Source organism: Formica exsecta, unplaced genomic scaffold, assembly GCF_003651465.1.
Source record: "Formica exsecta isolate Colony F162 unplaced genomic scaffold, ASM365146v1 scaffold120, whole genome shotgun sequence".
Lineage (NCBI taxonomy): Eukaryota > Metazoa > Arthropoda > Insecta > Hymenoptera > Formicidae > Formica > Formica exsecta.
The window spans coordinates 1,443,282-1,451,216 of record NW_021848537.1 but is presented as its reverse complement, the minus strand read 5'-3'; the positions used below and the strand labels follow the sequence as shown (position 1 = coordinate 1,451,216).

The following is a 7,935-nucleotide window of genomic DNA, read 5'->3' as shown; positions in this document are numbered from 1 at the left end:
AAATACTATTTTAAAATATTATTAAATTATTATAAATTATTATTTTTATTCTATATATATTAATAATTTTGCTGTTATTAAAACTACTTTTAATTATTAAAATAACTATTAAAAAATAAAGTTTGCTATTGAGAAATTTTTGAAAATCACTTGATTCAAGAAGAGAGACGTAAGGTCCTTAAAGGCTAATATACTAATATAAGGGGTAATGTAGTCGGGCCAGCCGCACCTTCTCTCTCTCCCTGCCGCGGATTGCTTCGTTCTCTAATCAAAATCGAGTTTGTCACTCGAAGTCAGGTGGACACGTTCACCCACATACTCGAGAGCGGAGAATTTGAGCCGCTGTTTGGAATAACTCAAGAATGATTGCGATCCCGTTCCCGAGCGAGATACCCCGTCTGTTGGCGTCACGTGGCCCCACCCACCCTCACTTTTGCTGTTGGCCGTTTCTCGATTATACGCAGGATGTCTTGAGAAGAGACATAAAACTAAAAAAAAAAGAAAGAAATATTGAATGACTCGACATCAAGATAAATCAAGAGATTAAAATTCGAATTATAATTTGTGAAAGAAGAAAATAAAAACTAATATATATATTTTATATATCATAAAAAAAACACCGAAATTTTGCAGTATATTTTTTGTTAGAATTTTTTACAAAATTATTATTTAATTTCAGAATTTTTTAGCGGTCTCTATTTTTATTAAATGGTCCATTTTTATACAATTTATGCAATTCACTTCTTAAAGGCACTTTTATACTTTGCATTTGGCTGACGCATCTTTAAAATTTAAAATTGATATCGAATTTTTCAATTAATAATTTTACAAAGTGACATTATTTAATTTTCGAAGCAATACAGTTTGTTTTTGTCCTCTCGCGCAAAGATAAGAGTCACATTTTTCAGGAATCTGACAAAGCATCCGCGTGATGTCCCGTCATTTTGTTAGATAGACTCGCGTTCTACGCAAAGTTCGCGGCCGAAACCGACTTCTTTCGGATTTTCTCGCTTCGTCGAGATTTATAGCGGCTATTCGATTTTATCGCTTATTGCCCCGCGGGCCCACCGCCGATATTCGTAGTGTACCATTTCATGTCCTTATTCTTCCTTTCCTTTCTCTCTTCCATTATTCTCCTTCTGCCTCGTGTTATTCTCCAACTTCCTTCCGTTGTTTCTCGAAGGAATGGAATTGACAATTTTAGAGAAGACATTTCATTTCTGGCAATTATCGCGAAATTGAAATGTTATTTGAATCCGCGATGACGATAATCTTTTTTTTTTTGTACGAAATTTTTGATAATTTTTTACTCGATATAGCTATTTCATTGGAAGAATGGAACGGACAGTTTTACGATTATTACGCAGGTTTGATCTGAAACTAAATAACCACGCACACATATTCACATGCGCACACAAATACACTGCCTAAGAGAAATCGCGGTAAATTAGAGACGAGCGATCCGGTGATTGTGTGATTGATTTTATTTTTATTTCTTTATAATATTGAAACCGACAAATGTCGCGACGCTCGCATAAGTGTTTTGTGTTTAATGTAGTAGTTCTCGGTATATATGTAGTTTGTGAGAGACTTGACGCGTATATGATACAGCATTCAAGTATGTATATTGTGATAAGATTAAAATTATATTATTCCATCAAGTCATTCTATCATGTGTATCGAACGTTCGTTCGCATAAAGCGATTAATTCTGTCGAATGCATTTACAATCATACCGATTACGGATTAACGCGTAAGTCGATCACTAATTCAAACGCCGAATATCACAACTTGGTCAAACGTAACCCGCACATATATATGTATATCGTGAAACGGCGAGAATACGTAATTACATTGTTAATACTTACGTGCGTTTGCATGTAACAGTACCATGTCATTGCACCTAAATATAATTAAATATTATGCACATTTTTGGTTGACCTTAAAAGCTAATCTCAACCGTCTTAAATTCATACTAAAGGAAATAGAAATTGTTTCTTATAAAATAATAAACAATTTCTACTCTATTTTTTAAATACATGTACATTGATTTAAGACGGTTTAAAAAATGCATATATATATAATAAAAATTTAAAAATATTTCAAAATACACATATAAATATTTTTTTTGTTTTGTTTTATATATTGCTGTATGATATACGCGTCGAGTTTGTTCGAAGTGTGGGGTGGGGGGGCTGGTTCTCAGGGTTGAGCGAAAGGGGGACTGGGGCGAGCAGGTACTACCTGGCAGGTAGGCTATTTGTCAATCCATTTAACAGCTAAGTAGGGTTGGTAACTCTTAGTAACAGCTAGTTACTAATCGTGGGGGATCATCGGGCGAGGGGTTGTTCTGCACGCAGCAAGATGCTCGCGTCTATCGAGACATCGCATTTTCACACCACGCGCCGACAAATCTTCGCTAGCCTTGTCGATCCCTTTCTAATCCTGGCTTACGTCGAGGACGAGAAATTTTCTTAGCAGAAATAGATCGCGTCTCTCCTTCTGTTATCGTTATCGTTAAGATCGATGTCGAATTATAAAAATTTAATTGCGAAATATTGTATTTTATCGTGATTGCTTTTGAAAATATTTTAATGCTTCTTGATATAAAAACATTTGCGTTTCCGGCAAACGGTCTTCCAGGACTAGAATCTATTAAGGTCATCAGACACTCCGCCGAGACAGTGAAGCTCGTCGACGTTTGGCGTAGCCGGCAGTTCGTCTAAAGATCACTTTTCCCCGTGTATACGTCTTCGTGTCGTGTTTCTAGGGACAAAGACGCGAGAGACAGAGAAGGGCACCGGAAACGAGGGCGCCGGCGCTCTCCACGTGTATAAAGCGTGTCGTCACTGCGCGCTCGCGTTTCCCGTCCTCGTTTCCATGCCGTTGCACGTAACAAACAAACTTTCGAACCGCCGTCGTCGGATTCGCACGAGAGGAATCGGGGCGGCCCATCAGGGTGTCCTTCGAAAACCTTGTCAAATATTGTACGATAAATATTGTGCGCTATTAATATGACGAGAAAAAAAAAAAAAAAAATGACACATTATTCATGTATAAAAAATGAAATAAATCTCTCAATTTAACGCGAATTAATGTAAGATTAAATTGTTCTTGTATCTTCGAAAGCTTAGAGATCCTTGAAATTTGTTAAAAGAAAAATAAAGGAAATTGACAGTTGGAAATATCGCGGGATTATTGTATACGTGTGTATGTATTTCGAATAATATCTCGCGTATTCGTTAAATAAATTGCCTCTCGGACACCTCGGGTTCATTCGTGTGTGTTGCAGAGTCATAGCGGCTCGTAATGGAGTTATTTTTATTCAGGGACACCCTGGTGGCGCGCGACTCACGCGCCGCGACCCCTCCCGTGTTTTGTGAATTTACCCGACTCTATAACCCTGCTTTTTTATATAAAATATATTTATGCTCATCTTTTTTCGAATAAATCGACCGATGCGTTTTGAATTTTTTTCGATGCATCGAGGCAAATAGACTCGAAGACGCAGAACGGAGGGGAAGAACCTTTGTTAGAGTCATTCTGTGAATTACGTAATATAATATGTATATTCAGCCATGCAGTATATATATATATATATATATATTACTAATATATAATATATATATAGATATAGATATATAGATAGAGATATATATAACTGATATAACTGATAGCCCGGTGGCGTTTTATTGAGAAATTCTCATCTCTCTCTTTTCCTCCGAAAGACCGACTGACCGACCGTATTCGTCCCCCCTCTTTTTGCTTTCAATCTCTCTTTATTCCTCCTTTACTCCGTAAGCACTCTCCCTCTCTCTTCCTCAAACAAATAAAATTCTAAAACGTACACCTTTCGCGATTCTTCGTCTTATGTTAGCGCTTTTCGCTTATAAACCTCATTGAAATGTTTAAATTTAATCAGTAGGCCAATTTCTTTTGTATTTAATTTTTAACAACGATGTCGCATATTTTGACATGTCGATATATGTCCTTAATGACACGTAACGATAGCGACATCGATACATATCTATCGAATCGTGAAAGGTGATCCTAGGGGTGTTTCGGGGATTCTCTTTGCCGATGTATTTCAATTGCGGAGCAAGTGTTTTGTACAAATAGAATATTCTTCCTCTCTTTTTGTGTATGTGTGTGCGCGCGCGCGCGCAATTTATGGATTCGAAATCTTGTCGAAGAAAGTTCGCTTTTAATTTTAGCCAAATCTTTCCGAATAATTTTCGAATTTTGAATAATTTTTGCTGTGTGCGCGCGATTGATTTTTGTGTAATTAAATAGCGGCAAATGTATGAAGAAAATTTATTTTCGAAAGTTAGAATTTTGTATGCCTATCTTTTTTTTTTATGTAAATGTGTATCGTGTATATGTGTGCAATTTGTGTACGTGTATGCATATCCCAGCGTGGCTTCGTGCTTACTTCTGATCGAATGAACATATGGATGACGGGATCGATCGTAACCTTCCTAGAATATGATCGTGACTGTCGGGGATAAAAAACGTCAATTCGTGCACGTCTAAATCGTGATAGCAAATCTCATTCATCGTCATTCATCACGGAGAGATTATAATGTTTACAATATGATTCTTTAAATTTATTTATTAATTAATAAAAAAAAATTCGTCTTTACAAACTTTTTTTTTATTAAAAAAAAAAAAAAAAAAAAAAAAAGGATCCTAGATCATCATCGCGTGATAATTCTTAAATATATCATAAAACTAATAATGTATATTTTCATTATTTCTTAAACATTCAATGTTATGTGATTGATATAAATAATTGTTTTCTTTTTACGCCGATTGTGATTTCAAAACTCGAACAACCTGTCAAATTTTGCCTGTCGATGCGCATTGAAACAAAAAGAACAAAAAAGAAATAATAAGAGATATAATCAGTCATCGTGTCGTGTTATTAGAGTCGCATTTCATTAGTCTATTAATTCGGGCCGTTGTCAGAAAGCGCTGGCCGAAATAAACGGATACGATTAATCTCATTGTAAATGAAACAGGAAACCAGCGTGCTACTTATCGGCAAACCAACACGATTATTATGCTGCGCGTTTTGTTGTAATCTCGCGAGCGGTTGCTTGAAATACATCGACAATTGTACATTATTATCGTGCGAACTGACGCGTCTTCCATGCTGCAAAAAAAAAAAAAGAGTAAATCGCAATCGCTCTCCGCGTTGTAGACAAATTAATTTGGAAAGTCGACGATATGCCAGGAAAGTTATAAAATAGCGTGCTTTTCATTTTCTCATCATGTTAATGAAAATATCCTGTATCTCTTTCTTGTCATCTCATAAGAAAAAAAAATATTGTTTTAATATCTCTAATTTAATTCAAAAAATTAATAGAAAAATTAATATATAAATAGATGTAGATATATAAGTATTAATTTCTTTAATCTTTAGAAAAGATATAATACGCAAATATATGTTTCGCGCACGTCAGAATTTCTGCGATGCAGAAATGATAAACTCGATAAACAGCAATTATGGTTACGAGGCGTTAAAAATTTATAGGACGCGGAAACCAATTAACAGCGAGCGTTACGATCAATTCGGTTTTCTCATAGGTCACGGTAATTATTCAATACGCCATTTGCCGCGTTACATCATTCAGCGGGCACGTCATTAACTTAATTATTTGCCGTTCCCGATAAACATGTGCGCAATTTTCGAGGATTGTTTTCTAAGGAAGAAAATGAATTGTTCCTTTGCAGAATGGAAGAGCACATTTGTTTTTACGAGAAAAGGAAACTTTAGCGAAAGGTCTTTTACGTAGGTGGCATTGTCTAATTCATATTCTCGATGTTTTCTTCTCATTTTAATCGAGTAGAGAATAAATGCATAATAATAAAAAATTAATTTAACTTTCATATTAATCTTTACTTATTATTAATTTCTGTTATACATCGTTTTTTGCAATTTTTAAAGAAAAATCGATATTTACGTCTTTTATTATTAAATTAAGTATTTGTAATTTATAATGTGATTGAATAAATTAGATCTAGACTTCTAAATTATACGATCCTGCTCGAATCAATGGGACAAAGTTCTCGACATGCATTCACAAACTTGTTTTTCACACTTGTGCCAAGTAAAGCAATGTAACGATTAATAATTTACAGTCGGACAAGTAAATATAGATTATCCGAGAAAGGATGGTACATATTTAATCTCATTGAAATATCATCGATAGTCAATACCACCTACTTCCGGTGTCATTTGCAGGGTTATTTCGATAAGTTTGCTCCGGGAAGAGCGAACTTAATTTTCGGACGAGGAAAATTCTGCAAAAACATTAACCGAAGATCGGCAAAGCCGCGCAAAGTGACCAAGAAACAGCCCTGCCAATGACAGGTGGACATTTCACGCCCCTGTGACACGAGCGATCGTGCCCACGTCAAAGTCCGATCAATCCGATCGTCGAGTGATTTGCTGCGTGTAATCTCTCCTTTCTCTCTTACACTCTCTTTCACTCTCTCTCTCTCTCTCNTCTTCCGATTCGCATATTTAGTTTCGAATTTAGAGTGTGGCTGCTTGGTAGTGACGAGGTTACCCGCAAGAATCGCGAACGCTGAATCTCGTGGGCATAGATTAACCCCTCAACTGGATCTTTCTGTTGTTTTTGATAACGTAATTAATTTTAATCGGACGTTAGAAGAGATATATTCTTTATTTATTTTTCCATAATAGAAAACTGTAAGTGACTCAGATTAATGAATAATCCGTCTTACAATTTTTTTCGTATTATATTTTATGATTATTTTAATCGTAGCTTTATCTTAATTATATCGTTAATATGTGAAAATACCAAATGACGATGCAAGAAATGCTTAAACCAGCTGAGAAGTTAGGAACTGCTAGTCATTGTCGATTCAATTTGGAATACGATTTCTGTTATTCTCCCTCTTCTCTTTTCACTCCTCGGCCTTTCCCTTTTCCCCCGTTTCTTTCTTTTTCTTTTCTTTCGCAACCTTTTCCATCAGTTCAACAACAGCGACCCGAGCGGCTTCTCAATAAAATGCCTCCGTACGTGTCATTTGTCTAGTATTTCTTGTTTTCAGAATTTCTTTGTAATAGTCAGTCACATATACATACGACTGAATCGTTGTTGTGTCGTTGTAAGGATGGTGTAAATGTTAATTGTATGTAAAGTGTCTGTTTTTCTTTTTTTAATCTAAGGCTTACGTTTAAAGAAGCAGCAGCAAGATACAATATATATATATAATATATGTAGGCGAATATATATGGATGTATAAAGGCCATAATATATCACGTGTATATATATGTATATATATATACATATACATATATACATACACACACACACACACACACACGTCAACATTGTCTACCTAAATTATTGTCAATATATCTTACGTCTTACATCGCGATCACATGTAGAAGTTCGCGTTTGTGAGAGCACGATAGGGTACGAGTTAGCCGGCCCTAAAGAAGGCCTTAGAGCTCAACGGATTTTATCAATATACAGGGTGTTCCGGAACAACCTTCCGTCCGTGAAATGACGTATTCCTGATACAATTCTAAGACGATTTTTCCTTTACCAAAATTTGAATTGAAGCGTAATTTTTGAGTTATAAGCAAAAATAGTTAGCAAATCACGCGTCGAATACAGAAGGCAGGCAGGAGCGGCGCGGCGCGCCGCGAGCGCCCGACACAGCTGACCGTCTCATTACCACCGCATGGGTCGCTAACTATTTTATCTTACAACATAAAATTATGCTTTAAATAAAATTTTGGTAAAGAAGAAAATATCTCAGAATTATGTCAAGAATACGTGTTTCTTAAAATAACGTCACTTTAACAAAAGTTGTTGCGGATCGCCGGCCGTCGGACACTGCAACCAGCTGATTGCTAACGCGATGTGTGTATGGCAGAGTGTATGTGCGTAAAAGA

At 35.9% G+C, this 7,935-nt stretch overlaps 1 protein-coding gene and 1 long non-coding RNA gene across 2 annotated transcripts in view; one reads left to right on the top strand and one right to left on the bottom strand.

The window, feature by feature from the left end:
• LOC115241870 (hepatocyte nuclear factor 6) overlaps positions 1–7,935 on the bottom strand; it is a 71,609-nt gene that overhangs the window by 17,101 nt on the left and 46,573 nt on the right. The gene's annotated exons all lie outside the window — the stretch shown is intronic.
• LOC115241879 overlaps positions 7,508–7,935 on the top strand; it is an 8,785-nt gene continuing 8,357 nt past the window's right edge. Inside the window, exon 1 of the long non-coding RNA XR_003884979.1 lies at positions 7,508–7,927. This is a non-coding gene — a long non-coding RNA (uncharacterized LOC115241879). The remainder of the gene's footprint in view (positions 7,928–7,935) is intronic.